The 18,691-nt window shown below is 38.4% G+C and overlaps 1 long non-coding RNA gene across 1 annotated transcript in view; it reads left to right on the top strand.

The window, feature by feature from the left end:
* LOC134298003 (uncharacterized) overlaps positions 1-18,691 on the top strand; it is a 44,509-nt gene that overhangs the window by 16,962 nt on the left and 8,856 nt on the right. Inside the window, exons 2-5 of the long non-coding RNA XR_010004967.1 lie at positions 6,051-6,106; positions 12,379-12,458; positions 14,094-14,185; positions 16,798-16,862. This is a non-coding gene — a long non-coding RNA (uncharacterized LOC134298003). The remainder of the gene's footprint in view (positions 1-6,050; positions 6,107-12,378; positions 12,459-14,093; positions 14,186-16,797; positions 16,863-18,691) is intronic.

The following is an 18,691-nucleotide window of genomic DNA, read 5'->3' as shown; positions in this document are numbered from 1 at the left end:
CATGGTTTCCTCCTTTCTGTTGAAGTTGTCCACATGCTTGTGGATTTCAATGGCTTCTCTGTGTAGTCTGACATGATAGTTGTTGGAGCATTTCTGTGTTCTCAGATAATATACTGTGTCCAGGTTGGTTCATCAAGTGCTCTGCTATGGCTGATTTCTCTAGTTGAATTAGTCTGCAGTGCCTTTCATGTTCTTTGACTCTTTTTTGGGTGCTGCGTTTGGTGGTCCCTATGTATACTTGTCCACAGCTGCATGGTATCCGGTAGACTCCTGCAGAGGAGAGAGGATCTCTCTTTTCTTTCGCTGACCGTAGCATTTGTTGGATTTCTTTGTGGGTCTGTAGATAGTTTGTAGGTTGTGCTTCTTCATCAGTTTGCCTATGCGGTCAGTGGTTCCCTTGATGTATGGTAAGAACACCTTTCCTCTGGGTGGATCTTTGTCTTGACTCTCATGGCTTGTTCTTGGCCTTGTAGCTCTTCTGATGTGTGTTGTGGAGTACCCATTGGCCTGTAGAGCCCAGTTTAGGTGGTTTAGTTCACCTTGGAGGAGGTGAGGTTTGCAGATTCTTTGTGCACGGTCTGTCAGGGCTTTGATTGTGCTTCTTTTTTTGACTTGGGTGATAGTTGGGAGTTTTTATGAAGGTATCTATCTGTGTGTGTAGGTTTTCTGTAAACTGTGTGGCCCAATTGTTGATTGGTTTTGCGGATGACCAGAACATCTAGAAATGGCAGTTTTCCTTCCTTTTCTTTTTCCATGGTGAATTGGATGTTTGGGTGGATGCTGTTAAGATGGTCCAGGAACTTGCTGAGTTCTTCCTCTCCATGGCTCCAAATTGTGAAGGTATCATCTACCTATCTGAACCAAACAGATGGCTTTTTGGTGCTGTTTCTAGGGCCTGTTTTTCAAAGTGTTCCATATAGAAATTTGCTACTACTGGGCTGAGCGGGCTCCCCATGGCCACTCCATCTTTCTGTTCATAGAATCCATTGTCCCACTGAAAGTAGCTAGTGGTGAGACAATGGTGAAACAGGGCTGTGATGTCTTCTGGGAAGTTTTGTTTGATTAGTGTGAAGGTGTCAGCTACCGGGACCTTGGTAAATAGGGACACCACATTGAAGCTGATCAGGATGTCCTTGATGCTTAGCTTGAGGTTGCTGATCTTTTCTATGAAGATCATAGAAATCCACAAGCATGTGGACAACTTCAACAGAAAGGAGGAAACCATGAAAATGAACAAAATCTGGCTACCAGTATTAAAAAAAACTCTAAAATCAAAACAGTAGATGGGAACCAACACTCTGAGGACAGAGGAGCCCCAAGGACAGCTAATGACTGAACAAAGGATGCCCCCCAGGCAAGAGACAAAACCTTTCCAATGCTAATTAGGGTGATTAACTGAAACATTAATGCTGGCTTCCCAGTGACAAAGGACTCTTGCCACACCCTGGACTCTCCACAGATATATATTTTTTCCTTTCCTTGCCTAGTTTATCCATACCTCACAACCTCTGAGGATGCCTGCCATAGATGTGGGCAAAATGTCAGGAGAGAATACTTCTGGAACATAGCCACACAGCCCAAAAGACATACAACAACCCTGTGATCCCAGCCATGAAAGCCTTCGACAACAAATTATTTGTCTGAATTGCTCTTAGTTTATTATGAGCTATTCCATAAAGTACTTGAAGAAGGAATAAACCACTTAGAGCAGGGGTCCTTAAACTTTTTAAGCAGAGGGCTGGTTCATGGTCCCTCCGAGTATTGGGGGGCTGGACAATAGTTTGAAAAAAACATGAACAAATTCCTATGCACACTGCACATTTCTTATTTATAGTGCAAAAAATGACAAAAAGGAAAGAACAATATAATATTTAAAATGAAGAACAATTTTAACCTAAACTTACCAGTATTTCAATGGGAAATGTGGGTCTCCTTTTGGCTGATAGTCAAATTAATTAGGATTGTTGTTCTTGTGTGCTTGTAAGTCATATCAGACTTAGGGCAACCCTAAGTCTAAAGTTCAGGGCAGGGGTTGAGTAAATGACCTTGGAGGGCCACTTCTGGGCCACAAGCCTTTGTTTGGGGACCCCTGACTTAGAGGAACTGGAGTGCTCAAAAGCTGGTTTAACTTTCTCCTTGAAGACGACCTACATTTCTTCCTCATAATTTAAACAAGTTTGAATAGTAATGGTGTGGTTTATTGATAATATGTATTCCTGGACCTTTCACATAATGCAATTGTATCACTATGATTCCACATTAACTTTCATGCTTCTGCCCATGGAATTCAAAGATTTGCAATATAGGGAAAAGCATTTATAATTCTTGCCCATGATTCCATAGGATGTAATAACTGGAATTAAAGCCGAGTCATTGTGCTATGTCTGTCTAATGCAAACAGGTCTCTGGTATGTGAGTGCGACAAATCTTTCCACACAAATTATTGGGGTTTCTTCCAGTGAGAACAACATTTTATAGTTTATTAATCTGGCTTTTGAATGACCCAGTGGTTGCATATTTGACAACTAATAAAACTTACATCATCTTGACTTTCACTGTCCATTAATATTAGAGTTTGTTGTAATATGTTCTATGTTTAGGCACCACTGATGTTATTCTATGCATCTGGGAGTTCTTGTCTATGTATTTCATCTACCGTTTATGCATTTTCTATGAATGAAACACCAATGTACAATGAATCATTTTTATCTGAAAAAATGTCCAGACTTTGCAATAGGGAAACTAGGAGTCAGACTAGATCACATGTGTCAAACTCAAGGCTCATGGGCTGAATCTGGCCCATCATGCCATTTTATGTGGCCCTCCGGATGCTGAACTACAACTCCTGTATTTCTCAACATTAGACATCATGATTAGAGCTGATGGTAATTGTGATTTTGAAGGCTACATTTTTCTCTGTTTAATTGGTTTGAATTTAGATACAAGGCTTGTGAATATGATGTCCAACTTTAAAATGTCCTTTAACCTTTCCCTAACCTCAGAGTCACAAGTGCTGCTGTGTTGCACTTCCCATTATCCCTAGTCTGCATGGCAGATAATCAAAAGTGACGGGAGTTGTCATTCAATACCACCTGAGGACTCAAACTGGGTAAAAACCACTGTGCAAACAAATATAGTTGGCCCTCTGTATTCATGGATTCAATGGCCCTTTGAAGGCAACCATAAAGCTAATCTGGCCCTCAATGAAAATGAGTTTGAAACCTCTGGACTAGATGATACTCTTATCAGTTTTTTAGAAGTGCTCCTTTGCATATTTGTCATAGCACATGATTGTCATCACCAACATACTTTGTTTTCTGATTGTTCATGGGAAGGTAAATGCAGACTTAATTTTTAAGTCTGGTTATTTAGGCATACCTGTTGTTAGTGGGGAAGGGGAAAGTTTTATCTTCTTAAATATTCATTCACTTAACATCTAATTTGATTCTGAGCCAGAGTCTACAGACACTGAAAGCAATGAGTTAGTAGCTGAAGGTGGAATGATAAAAGTACAAAGGTGGGAGGTTATGAACAGTTTCCCATCCTAAAAGAACTTCATAAATGTGTGGGTACATTTTTAGTGAACATTTTGTAACAGTATCTTCTGAAAACTTGGGCACAAAATTCTGTAATTAGGGTTTGAGATGAAAATGTGATGCTACTGTTTCTGAATGATAATTTTATTATCTTTCTAAATTCACTAACTTCTAAATTGATTTCAGAAGCCTTGTAGGTAAAGAGATTTATATGAATTATCACCCCTAACACCAGTTTTTAATGCCAGAAAATTCATCCAGCCCTGGTGAAGAATGTGAAGCGAATTAAGGAGTATATAAGTACCTGTGATGGCTGCCTTTTCCATACATCCCACCATATAGACACAAACCAGAAAATTCATCTCCCTACAGAAATTTAATTTCCTCTTTTAGTAATGAGCCTCTGAAAGTGATATTATAAATACTCTTGATAAGAATGTGTTCCTTTTTTAAAAAAACTGAAATGCAAAGACTCAATGTTCAAAACTATAATTCAAGTTATCAATTGGGATGTGAATGGATGACTAAAATCCACAGAGCACATACAAAATATTCAACAAGTTGCCCTGAAGACTTATTCATTACATTTAAATTGTCAGGCCATACCATAAAAGGCAACATTGAATGTGTGACATTTATAAATACTAATTGGCCCAAACTCAATTCCTAGTCCCAAATATACTGAATCAATGGGAACTTGGCAAACCAACAAAATCCATAATTTTGGCCCTAAAACCTGTCCTTGACTTGTATGTGAGGTCGATTTATACACAAGCATATATGGGTAGCAATTGTATTTAGCACTCTATATTCTAGTTGGTCATCTGTGATTGAAACTGCAATAGATCATGGTGATTTTCACAGCAATGAGAAATGTCACATTTGCATTCCTAGAACCATATTGGATTACCGTATATACTCGAGTATAAGCTGACCCGAACATAAGCCGAGGCACCTAATTTTACCACCAAAAACTGGGAAAACGTATTGACTCGAGTATAAGCCGGGGGTGGGGAATGCAGCAGCTACTGGTAAATTTCAAATAAAAATAGATACCAATAAAATTACGTTAATTGAAGCATTGATGGGTTAAATGTTTTGAATATTTACCGTATTTCAAAGAAAAACAGTAAACTAAATCTATAAGTGGAAACGTAGGGTCAAAAAAACAACGTGGTATCAACAATAACTTTATAATCATCATCATCATCAACAACATCAGCTTCCTTTGTATCCCACTCTATCTATCTCCCCATGGGGACTCAGGCCGGCTTCCAACATAGTAACAGGCAAACATTCAATGCCTATATAAACAGTGCAAAGCTAGATATAGATCTATAATTATATATACTAATTTCACATTTGTATTTCCCCCTGAAACCTTTGTAAATCCTTTGTGTGCATTTTCCTCCTGCAATATTTGCAAGCCCTACTTATCAATGTTTATATCTATCTAGACATCTCTCACTATATGTGTGTGCGTGCGCATTTTCCCTCTATAGTATTTGCAACCTCTATATATCTATATTAATATATATCTATCTATACATCTATCTATCTATAGATAATTAAATATAGGACTTGCAGATACTTGCAAACATGTGAGGGTAAAATTCATATATAAAAATAATGTATACATATAGGTACAGATATACAGATACATGGAAATCTCTAGATATCTATATGTATATAGGATTTGCAAAGACTTGCAAACATATGAGGGGAAAATTCATATATTAATGTATTTGTAGGGAGAACATCTATATAAACATTTATAAGCTTTGGGGCATGCATTTGCCCAAGGAAGAAATGCAAGCAAAGCCCCCCTAAAAACAGCTTTGGACTCTTTTCTCCTGCCCTTTCCCACCTCTTTTCTTTCTCCCTTTTTCAAACACTAAAAATAGCCAGAAAAGGCTTTTTAAAACTTCTCCCCCCTCCCAAAAAAACCCACCTCATTTTTGTTTCCTTAGGAATAAAAAGAAATACACACCTTCTGTTGCTCTCTTTTCCCTCCTTCCCTCCCTTTGGATTCAAATGTTCTTGCAATAATAGTAGTAGTAGTAGTAGTAGTAGTAATAATAATAATAATAATAATAATAATAATAATAATAATAATAACAACAACAACAATAAATGCTGCAAATTTGCAAGAATCTCTCTTTTTCTTCCCTTTCCACCCATGCAATCTTTTTCTTCTTCCTGGCTTGCAAGGGTTTCTCTCGCACTCTCCTTTCACTATTGAAAACATTCCCTTCTTGTCTCTCTCTTTCTTAAAAAATAAGATAACTCCAGCCTGGGAGGAGAAGTTGAGGCGAGAGGTTTTGGAAAAGAAAACATACTTTAGCCTCCAGGCTCAGCTGGTGGCTTGACCTTGACCCCATTATAAGCCGAGGGAGGCTTTTTCAGCCCCCAAAAAGAGATTTTAAAAACTCGGCTTATCTTCAAGTATATACCTACATGTTTTAATCTTCAACTGCTACACTTCTAATTGTGGACATGACTGCTTTGTTGCAGAGGAAAGATATGAAAATTGACAGCTGTGAGTGTGATACACTTGTTGGTGGTCCAAGGTAAGTTGGCTATCCACTTTATGAAACAATAATGATTTAAAGAAATATATACAGCACAATTATACTTTTAAAACTATTACAAAAATATTTATTGCTTTGGACACAATTCCAATCCTATGTGTGCATCCTCTTTTACATACATTTATCATAATCATTCATCCTAAGGATGTCCTGACATCACAAATGAGTGCCAGAACAATTGAGTGATAACCTGCCTATTGAAGCATGACCCACTTCACAAGATATGAACACCCTTGTTCCAATTTTATGTGTTAATTGTGTGCTGAATGAGACTAAAAGGTGTGAATACTTCACATTCATCATTCACGGGTATTAATTTTATAGCTTTTTTGCTCTGCTTTCAGCATCTCAGTTCCCTTTAAAAAACATTTGTCTGGTAAAACCGTATCTGTGCCAAAAATCTGTTTTACAGTTCTTTCTTTGGATCAGCAGAAGCATCCAAAAAGTGTCTACTTTGCTCCTCCCCACATAAGACTTCATCAATATGATTATAGAGATTTCTATTTATTTATTTATTTATTTATTTATTTTATTTATTTATATACCACTCTTCTCCCCCAGGGGGACTCAGAGCGGTCTTTAGCAATACTAAATGTCAATACTGTGACATTTTACCAAGTTCAAAATTTCTTCCTCTAGAGAAATAAAGTTGGATTCCAGTTCTGCAACTGCCACAATCTCCACAAAAGGTTGATCAAACTTGGAGTACAAGGCTCCCCCTTGAATGTATGCCAGGATTACAAAACGGAAGGTAGTCACAGACTTTTGTCTCTCCGAACAATGTGCTATAGCCAGCAATAGAAAAAGTCAGACAGAGTGTATTGTTTGGAGGAGAAGCATATTGTTTGGGAAAGGAAGGGCATCTGATACAGTGTGTGTACTGACCTCTTTCCCCTGCTCTCTTAAAAATACTGGTGATAAGATCTGAAGATTAAAAAATAGAGCCCTTTAACATGCCAAATACTGCTGCAAGTAACAACTCCACCACTTTCACAAAACTTGAGATTGCAAGAATATGCAATATCTTCCAGAATACTTCCAAATACATAGTTGTTATGTGACTTCAAGTCAACTCTGGCTTATGGTATCTCTATCATGGGTTTTTCTCAGGAAGAGTTATTTGAGGAGAGTTGTAATTGCCTTCCTCTAATCCTAAGAGACTGAGGACCTCTTCACACAGGCATCATTTTGGTGGAGGCAGCAGGATTTTGGATTTAGGAAGCTTTCTCCATGTGATGAGGCAGGGGGGAAGCCATGACGGTGTGGGGTGCAGGGTGACAGGTCCCCACGCCCCCTGCAACTGCCGAGATCACCACAATCCACAGCGAGACACTGGAACTGGAACTCTCTGCCCTGGAGTGTGGTGGAGGCTCCTCCTTTGGAGGCTTTTAAACAGAAGCTGGATGGCCATTTGTCAGGGGTGCTTTGAATGGAATTTCCTGCTTCTTGGCAGGGGGTTGGACTCAATGGCCCATGAGGTCTCTTCCAACTCTATGATTCTATGATTCTATGAGACTGGCTGATTCCGGCAGCATGTGTGACAAGGTTCTGTGATTTGCCCAAAAGCACCCAGTGGGTTTCCATGGCTGAGTGGAGATTCATATCTGGTCTTCTAGAGTCCTAGTCCACCACTCAAAACACTGCGTGACTGGAGATTTTCTCCGTCATGATTATGATGCCTAAGTGTGTGGTGGAAGCTACTTCCCTGGAAGCCTTTAAGCAGAGGCTGGATGGCCCTCTTTTGGGGGTACTTTAATTTTATGTTTCCTACATGGCATGAGGTTGGACTCGATGGCCCATGTGGTCTCTTCCAACTCTATTATTCTAACCTGCCCAAAGGGTTCCAATCTCCACTTTTTTTTGGTTTTTTTAAATAAAGGTTTTGGTGTATTTCTGCAATACATAAGGTTTCCTAAAGATGCTAATTGTTTGAGTTTGTTTCTCAGTAACTTCATTTTGACGATTTTGCTGTTGGTACAGTTATTGGGGTGGGAATGCACCATACTTTCAGAATAAGTAAACAAGACATTCTCATGGGATATCTGGCTTGTCCCAAGAATTGACATTTTACACATATGCTTTTTACATCAGACCCAACACATCTCTATAGCTGTATGCCTGTCACATAGTTCCCAGATGGTACTATTTCATAAATCTAACAGAATTTTATTTTAGCATCCGGTGTAACTTCTTTCGAGATCTAATGTTTTAGACAGTTGGTATTTTCTCTTTTCTGTAATGCCCCTTTTTTCAAATTCCCTTCTGCTGCATTATTTACCATTTAGTTTCCATCATCTCCTGCATGCTTCATATTGTCAGCTTCCTTCTCTCCAGTTTCCCCATCTCATTGCATTGCCATCTCTGCATGTTCTTAATTAGGTTTGTAAGGTCTCTAGGAACAGGAGATGTCATTATGTGTTTTGTAAAACATTGTGTGCTGTTAAGCAATATGATGAATAAATAACAAGAATCCTTTTTTCCCTCTGGAAAAAAATCTAGGCCAATTGCCATTTAAAGATTTTCAGTTAATTAATAATCTTACTATTACATAATTAATTGACTTAATAAAATTTTAATGTTACTACCCAAAACCTAATACCTTTCTTTAAAAAATATGGATGAAAGGGAACATATTTCAACACATTAAAATGTAATAAACAAAAGATTCAACACTATTAGAAGGAGCGGCCATCTTTAGCATAACACTTAACAGTCTACTTGCTGGATGTAATTCCTACAGCATTCTGTCTCCAGAATTTGACATCAGAGAATCCTGAGATTTGATATGTGAACAGCATGATAATACTTCATGTACTGACGTGTTTAACTGAAATTCAGTCCCCAGGTTACAAACAAGATCTATAGGTTTTTTCTTAAGTTGAAACAGGGACTTTTAAAAATGTAACTCCACACACACATATACATACACAAGCTTTTGGAGCCCCCGGTAGCACTGAGCTGCTGAACTTGCTGACTAAAAGGTCATCAGTTTGAATCTGGGGAGCAGGGTTAGCTCCCACTGTTAGCCCCACCTTCTGCCAACCTAGCAGTTCGAAAATATGCAAATGTGAGTAGATCAATAGGTACCAGTCTGGTGGGAAGATAATGACGCTCCATGACGTCATGCCAGCCACATGACCTTGGAATTATCTATGGACAACGCCGGCTCTTTGGCTTAGAAATGGAGACAAGCACCAACTCCCAGAGTTGGACACGACTGGACTTAATGTCAGGGGAAAACCTTTACCTTTACCTTTACACTACCTTTGGCTAGCATATGGAAAGGCTAGCACCCCTGTGGTGTTTATTTTGCTGTCTGTACCTCTGGTCAGAAGATTTCACCTCACTTTCTGTCCCTGTGATAATTAGATTTTGAAAAATTTGGCTTGTTGTGGAAACAAGGATTGGGGATAAAGCTTCAGTGAGGATACCTTTTCCCCATAATAATGCTTTCAAGAGTAAATTTCCCTTCCGAGGGGTAGCTTTCTCTCCCTTCCTATTGTCTCTGCCCCATTCTTAACTATGAGTCATTTGTAACTCAGGGACTGCCTATTATTAAATAGTAAACATTGTTGGTCCAGTCAGGATGTCAGCTATGATACACAACAAAGGAGGAAAGACTTAATACAAGATTAAAAACTACATGGAGTTTAACAGTCTAAAAATAGAGGGGGTCTACAGGGATGGGTTATTGGAATTGGGAGGTATGGCCAGTGGGCAGTATGCCACTATCTACCTTCACTTTGATTGAAAGTGTGGGATAAGAAAATACAATTTGTACCTTCAAGTCCACTCTAAGCAATGCTGTCCATCAGTACAGCCCAGAATACAGAATCAATTTCTCATTTGCTGAACTATTTTTTTTTAACCATCATTTTTAACACTGGCTTTCAGTTCTCCAGGAAAGAGACTGATTTTAATGGGGAAACTTGATTTAGTTGTAAAACCTCACTTATTGTTCTGAATATTTTCAGATTTTCACTATGCTGAGTTAGGAATGTTATAGTAATATTTGAGTTACGAATTTTAGAGTTGTTTTTCCCTAAGGATTTGCTGCTTAAGTCATCCTTTTAATGCTAAAATATCTTAAATAAAACTTGTATGGTGTGACATAACCAGTCCATGAATTAAATAGAGTACTTTTTCATAAGGTACTATCTTTAAAAGCATGCAGGCAGATCTTGGTCACTGATGCAGGCTTCCCATTCATTTGGGGTTTTTTCCACATTAAAGTTTGGGAGCACAAGATTGTTACTGATGATGTAATAATAATAATATACTTTATTTATATTCCACTCTATCTCCCCAAGGGGACTCAGAGCGGTACATATATGGCAAACATTCAATGTTGTTATACAATTGACAAAGACAAACAGTACATAAACAGAGGTAAGGCTTCCCTCTTTTCATCTCTGGCATCCGCCTGTGCTCGACTCAGCCATGGGAGGTGCTGTTGTTTCATTTTTCTACACCGAGGAGCCTGTCGTCCATGGATGCCTTTCCTGGTCGGATTTTTGCTGGCATATTTTTCAGGACATATTTTACTTCCCCACCAACATGGTACCTACTTATCTACTTACATTGTTGTTTTCGAATTGCTAGATGAGCAGAAGCTGGGCTGATGGCAGGAGCTCACCCCGACCTGGGCTTGAACTGTCAACCTTCTGGCTGGCAGAATCTTCTATAGCTGGAAGTTTTACCCACTGTGCTAGCCCAGGCCAGGATGCAGAAGATCCTGCTTTAAATAATATGTATTACTTTACATCTACACTTACCACTTCCCCTATATGACCCCATCATATGGAAGTTTGGGATTTGTCGTGTGGCAAAGTACTAAAATACAGGGCTTTGGTGACTGCCTTGATAGATATCAACCTGCCCCACCAAATGGATAATCCCAGGATTCTATCAGATAGACCCATTGCAACAAGGTTGTATGAAACAGATAAAACTTTGTAAAGCAGATATACCCATATATAGTTTTAAGTAAATCATTGTTGATCATCAGTGATCTGTTGTTGGAGAGAATGAAATCCATTCTGGTTTTAACATAAAATTGAATATATATATATATATATATAAGCCCCCACTGGCTCTTCGGCTTAGAAATGGAGATGAGCACCAACCCCTAGGGTCAGACACGACTGGATTTAATGTCAGGGGAAAACCTTTACCTTTACTAAATAGATAGATAGATAGATAGATAGATAGATAGATAGATAGATAGATAGGGATATATCTTTTAAAAGCCATGCTATAGTTGGGAGCATAATCTTAGAGTGAAGAGGGAGGCACATTTAAACCAAGAAGAAAATAAAGTCTTGGGTAAGAAACATATTACTGTGCTGGTTTACCTACATACCATCTGACTCCTATTTCACACTATACATTCTCCGTTTTCCTTGGGGTTCCAGCCTTCAACAGACTATTTTAATTGTAGTAGTAATATAAGTATATTTATTATGTTTATTTATACCCTGCTTCTTCCCTCTATACAAGGAAACTCAAAGTGGCTATTTTAGATGGCGGGCCAACTGTCAGTCAATTTGATCAGGCAGGAGTCATACCACAAAGAGGATCTTCTCATAGGAAATATATAAAGATCAGCTGAAATGGCAATCACTTCTCCCAGATCCTTCTTAAGTCCATTCCAATATGGAAATCAATCTTATCCTCATATTGATTTCACCTTGGACCTCATGCTACCTTGTAATATTGGTTCATTAAACTTGAGAGAATCTAAGTTTTCTTCCCTTTCACAATTGTTAACTGGAATAGTTAACTCCCTTGTCACACCACTCCATTTCCAACAGTTCTGATCTATAAAACCCCACATGCATTGGGTCCAGATTATCTGAAAGACACTATCTTTTGATATGATCCTGCTCTAGTTTTAACATCCTCAGATGAGGACTTTCCTTCGGTCCTTCCGCCATCACAGGAACATTTGTTGAGGATCCAGGACAGAGACTTCTCTGTGTCTGTTACCAGGCTCTGTATCTCTCTTGGCGCCCCCATCTTGCTATCCCTTCTGTAGACATGCAGAGACATTTCTTGTTTCAACAGACCTCTGAGAACTAAGTAGGGAAGTCTTCAAAAGGTGTTATCTTCTCTATATCTGTTGTTTTATTCTTTTTAATGGACATGTTTTTCATTGCTTTTAATTTTATTGATAGTTTCATTGTATTTTATATTTTGTATATTATGTGCATTTAGTTTTATCTGTTCTAACTTTTATAAACTAATTTCAGTCTCTCAGGGCTGTGGAAAAGGCAAAATGAGGAGGAGGAGGAGGAGGAGGAGAAGGACCAGCATGGAAGCTGCATCCATGGTATAACGGTTCCATATTCCAAAGCTTTTACAAAATGTAACTACTTGCCACAAATGATGAGCAGATTGCTATGCATTGCACAAAAAAACCTATATAAAGATAAAGAAAGGCTACAAACATCAGAAGAAAAGTTGTTCAGATATACTTTTGTATGGCTACAATGAATAATTCAATGCAAAAAAAATCAGTCTGTGTTTACAGACTGGGTAATAGTATCTTGATGGAAGGACTCAAAGCAAACTTCTATAATCAGAGGGATGCAGCAAACATCCTCTTTGACTATAGTGGGAAAAATGCCAGGGCTCAGTAATAATAATTTTTAAAAAAAACATGCATACTATGGTTCAAGGCCCAAACTCTGACATCTCCCTGACTCACATAAGATGTTATTGCAAAGTTAGCTACTAGTAGGCCTAGTAAAGAAACAAACTGATGGTCAGAATAGACAACACTGGTCTCCAGAAACTGCCTGTCTAGCCTTGCATGTGACAGTTTCTTAAGCCTTTTTTGTCCTGAGCATCCTTGAAAAAAATCATATCCTAAATCCAGTAGAGAATTAATGAAGAAAGTCAATGCACTGGCAGGACTTCATAGTTTTTTCCAGTTGTGCATGAGGTTACACATTTGCTCTTGTCTCGCGCATAGGCAACTGCACTGCCTATAGTATCTGCACAATTGGTTGTACATCCAGACGCACAGCTGGAAATTCCCCCTTCCCCTTTTTATGTAATCCAGAACTAGGCATGAAGAAGCAGAGTATCATTTGTGCTTGCTAAATAATAGTGTTCTATGTTGGTCATTGGTTGCTTTCATTCCTAAAAGCAGAGGTTGTTAACCTAAAGCAAGAATGGGCAGAATATTGTCCTACAAATGATACTGAACTGCAGTTCCCAGATCATTAATTTAGTCCATAAGTCATATACATTGTAAGAAATGCTAAATACATCATAAGAAAACAAATTTTCAGCATTTTTTCTGAAAGGAGAAAAGAAAAGCATACTATTGTCTTCTGTGGCTGCCTCTTTCTACATCTTGCTTATCCACATCCAAGCTCATGCATGTTAATAGGAAATTTATGGAAATAAATTAGCATATTGATACAGTGGATAATGAGGACTAACTATGAATTAATTATGAAAATTGATACACTAAGGGTGTCTAATGCTGAAGAGTAGAGCCTTGTAATTCAGAAATGGATTGGCTGTTAGACCTTTGTCAACTGGCTGGTTGCAAGGAATTATCTAATTAACATTTTTCTTGTATAAGGAACAAATGGATGCCATTCACATCAGCAGGCATTTTGTGAATGACTTTACTGGACATTGGATCTGACATTCAGTAGGTTGTGTCTTAATTTTCTGAGACAAAGCTACATTAGCATATTTGGAAATAATAGGTTCATTTATTTACAACAGTAGTTCCCAGTGTCTTACTGTTGGAAGAACCCTTCGAAATGACTGACAGATGGATCTATTCCATGTCCACAGGAAGAATTATGGAACAGGTCTGCTGCTGTCTCTGAGGGCCTTTTGTTAACTACCTTCTACCACTTTGTCTGTATGAGCTCTATTTTTTCTTGTCTTCCTTATTTTGTAACCACCTGACATCATCATTTAATAAATATATTTTCTGCAGATACTGCAAAACTCACAATCTCTACTGTCCAGACTCATATCTTTACTTAACAAGAAGCAGACTCCACTGAACACAGTAGGACTTATTTCCAGGTAAACAAGCTTAAGAAAATGCTACATGCTATGGTTTTTTTAATTCAATGTGTAATAGAATACCATTTATGTGATGTATTTTTGATCATATTTTGAAGAACTATATATATATTCTGCTGGTTTTAATGCTTCTGCTTGGTAACAGAAGTGTTTTGGATTTTTGAATACCTGTATTTGTTTATATCTACATAATGAGATATTTTAGAGATGGGAACCAACTCTAGACACAAAATTTATTTCATTTTTCATGTGCACTATATATACATAGCCTGGAGATAATGTTATGCTTTATTTTTAAAAGTCACTGCAATTCTAGGCGGCATCAATAGGATTATAATGTCTGGATCAAGGGAAGTCATAATAGTCTCACTCTATTCTGCTTTAGACAGACCTCCCCTGAGTAATACTGTGTCCAGTTCTGGGCATTGCAATTCAAAAGGATATTAACAATCTGGAACGAGTCAGAGAAGACTAAAATGATCAAAGGTTTGGAAACCAAGTCCTATGAGGAACAGCTGAGGGGACTGGCTATGTTTAGCTTGGAGAAGAGAAGGCTGAGACGGGACATAATAGCCATGTTTAAATATTTGAAAGGATGTTACATTGAGGAGGGGGTAAGCTTGTTTTCTGTTGCTCTGGAGACTAGAACACAGAGCAATGGATCCAAACTGCAGGGAAAGAGATTCCTGACAGTAATAACTATTCAGCAGTGGAATATGCTGCTTTGGGATGTGGTCTCCTTCTCTGGAGGGTTTTAAGCAAAGGCTGGAAGGCCATCTGTCGGGAGTGCTTCAATTTTGTGTTCCTGCAAGGCAAAGGGTTGGACTGGATGGGCCTTGTGGTCTCTTCCAACTCTTTGTTTCTATACATTATACACATTGTTTTTAATAATCCTGTACAAGAAACAAAGTTTGTGTACATTGAGCCATCAGAAAGGAAAGGCGTCTCTACCTCAGTAACATATGTGGACAATTTGGGATTTGGGGGTATTTTGGATTTTGGAATTCTAGATAAGAGATGTTTGACCTGTATCACATTCACTAAAGTAAGTTAAGAACTCTTCAGTGATCACATCAATACAAAATGACCAAGGTCCTACATCAATCAGGTAAAACATGGCATTGTGCCCATTCAGTTTCATGTTTTCCCACTTGCATATGTGTTATCCCACTACTATCACGCCTTGTCAGGGAATGGCAGGCTATCACTGCTGTTGCTTTCTGGTGAGGAAAGAGATCAAGAAGGCAATTGAGATGCTCACAAATCAGATTGGTTGAGATCTGCTAGTTCTGATAGAGGAGGGAAATGGGAGTGTACTCACAGATTGAGTGCACTCCCTTTTGTCCCTTCAGATAATTTGGTTGAAATGGTTTCTCCCCTTCCCATCAGCAATTAGCATTAGCAGCAACCCTGTCTAGGGCTTGACAGCTGTGATGTGAATGCTGTGTCAATATTTATTAATGGGCAGATTTGATTTTGTGGTTCCTTGACAGCAGGATGATTCCTTCAATAACCCTCATTTGTTCTTTCAATTTTCACACACAAGCAATGGAGGCTTACATGAATGGAGCATGTACATGCATCTGGTGGGTTACATAACCAGTGTGAGCAGCACTGAAGAGTTGAACTATCAAACATAAATTTATAACCCCCTGCTTGTTAAAAAAATGCATTCATTACAGCATAAGTGAGAGCATTTACCCTCCAGGTGTTGTTGAACTAAAAAAAACAACAACACAACATCTGGGAGTTCCATGTTCCTCATCCATGAGTTATAGTCCCCTTCTATGAGAACATAATCAGCCAAGGCATTCATCTTGAAACAAAGAATGCTTGTGCATCTCTTCTAATTTGCTTTTCTTCCTAAACTGGGCTTCAATATGTGTGTGACACAGCTTATCCACATTTCTGTAACAGTTCAGTGTTGTAGCTGTCCACCTATGAAAAGGCTCTTGGTATTGATAGTTTGATTAAAGAGATCCCAGGATACCAAACAGATCTACAGTAAGGTTACCCTAAGAGGGAATAGGATAGTAAACCAATTATATTTATAACACACATTTTGAGGATAGTATAAGAAAAAAAACCTTTATCAGAGGAAAACATCTGATATTTCTTAAAGCTACCTCCTATTATATAAATTGAGCAGGGAGTGGGAGGACTAAAGAATTGGGTAAGTTTGCATTTGGTTCTGATCAGCGTGGAAAAACAGAAAGAGAAGAACATGAAAACACTTAAGACTGTGGTCACAAAATATATTTATTTCTCATTATTTAACCATATATTCTATAAAAATAAGGTGGTTTCCAAACCCCAAATGCTATGAAATAGTCATAAACAACAATAAATATTATATGGTTGTTGTATGTTTGTATGGCCATGTTCTAGAAGTATTCTCTCCTGATGTTTCGCCCACATCTATGGCAGGCATCTTCAGAGGTTGTGAGGTATATTTCAACAACACAATAAATATTATGAGTCAATGTTTTAAAATCATTTATAGTAAATTTATAAAAGAAATAATCAAATCTTTAAGGATATATTCCAAGAAAAGAACAATAAGTCTAGTTTTTATTTCAGGAATAAAATGTTTTTCACTCTCTTTGAAATAGCAAGCAAAAGCAAGGAACCTCTCCTGGAACTGTTTGAAATTTGATTGCCACAACAAGAGCTCAAGGTAAATAAGGGACAGAACTAAGGTAAATAATAAAGGGAATGGTACTTAGTAACTGTGTGACAGTGCAAATTCCAAATATAAAATAATCCCGATTTGGTATCAAAAATCTTGTGCCTGATAGTGTGTTCCCTCTGGTATAATAAATGAAAAAAAACACAAGCAAAAAAGTGTGGAATAGGCAGTACTATTGTTCCAACTACATCGGCAGACTCTCTTTTTCCTGCCTGTTTATTTGACAGATTGACAACCAGCAAATAAACAATTACAGAAATCCAAGAGAAGTTAACCCATAAGTTAACCCATTTGAAAATTTCTGTCAGTTTAGGGGGCTGATGCTAAATTTTATTTTGATGATTTTAGAGTTCAATGAAATGCATTGATTGTTGATTTCCAAGTTCAGTGCAAGGCACTGATAAGTATTTTTTAAAAGTGTAATTCAGTGAGGATTAAATAACTTCTTGTTAAATCACCAATTCCTGCTGTTTGAGTCTTTGTAATTGTTTGCCTTCAAGTTATCTCCTACTTATGGTGATCCTAAGGCAAACCTATCATGGCGTTTTCTTTGGAAAATTTTCTTTGGAGGGTACTTTTGCCTTCCTCTGAAGCTGAGAGTGGGACTTGCCTAAGATTACCCGGTGTGTTGCTGCGGGTTTTCTGGGCTGTATGGCTTCTGGAACATGGCCATACAGCCTAGAAAACTCACAGCAACCCAGTGATTCCGGAAATGAAAGCCTTCAGCAACATAGTACACAGTGTGCTCCCATGAGCAAGTAGACATTTGAATCCTGATCTACAGAGTCCCTGTCCAATACACAAACTATATCACACTGACTATTTTTGTTTACATTATCTTTAAATTCCACCAGGATGTTCTTTGGTTTGTATTTTGGCATGATAGTTGATTTTGTGTTCTTCTTTAGCTTTACTCTAATTTAAGTACAGGCAGTTTGTATTCTGTCACAAAGTTGAATTACACCCCCGGTCAAAGCATTGGCACTTCTTGGACTATGTAATTATATATGCCAGAGACCGCCGCGATGTGCTTCTCACAAGAGCCATGACAGGTGCTGATGACTGCTGGACAGACCACAGGTTAATGCAATCCACGATGGCTATCAAGATCATCCCCAAACGCAGACTCCAAGGAAGAAAAACAAGGCGTAAAATGAACACCCAAGCCCTTCAGGAGCCCTCCAAATGAGCCTTTCTCCAAACAACACTCAAGGATCATCTACCCACAGAATACCCCAAAAATGTTGAGGAACATTGGAACAAAAAGAAGACCTCCATCATCACAGCCTGCGAAGAAACCATTGGAAACCAAACTAAGAAACATCAAGACTGGTTTGACAATAACGACAAAGAGATCCAAAAGCTAATTGATAACAAAAGGAAAGCCTTGCAAACATGGCAGAGAGACACCAACTGTGCTGCTAAGAAAAAGATCTATGCCAGTGCAAAGGCTGAGGTCCAAAGACGGACCAGAGAACTCAAAAACATCTGATGGACAAAGAAGGCTGAAGAAATCCAACACTTTGCAGATACCCATGATGCTCAGGGAAATTTCAAAGCCACAAAGATCATCTACGGACCAAGAAACCATGGCATACAGCCTCTACGCTCATCAGATGGAACCAAACTTCTGAAGGACAAAACATCAATTGCACTACGTTGGAAAGAGCACTACCAGAACCTGCTGAATCGCAGCTCCAATGTGGCTGAAGAGGCCCTCTCACAAATCCTGCAACAACAAACCAAGGATGAGCTTGCAGCACTGCCTAGTTTGGAAGAAGTCAGCAATGCCATCAGCCAACAAAAAAAACAACAAA

This window comes from Anolis carolinensis, chromosome 3 (assembly GCF_035594765.1).
Source record: "Anolis carolinensis isolate JA03-04 chromosome 3, rAnoCar3.1.pri, whole genome shotgun sequence".
NCBI lineage: Eukaryota > Metazoa > Chordata > Lepidosauria > Squamata > Dactyloidae > Anolis > Anolis carolinensis.
The sequence above is the reverse complement of the archived record's forward strand: the minus strand, read 5'-3'. Positions and strand labels throughout refer to the sequence as shown.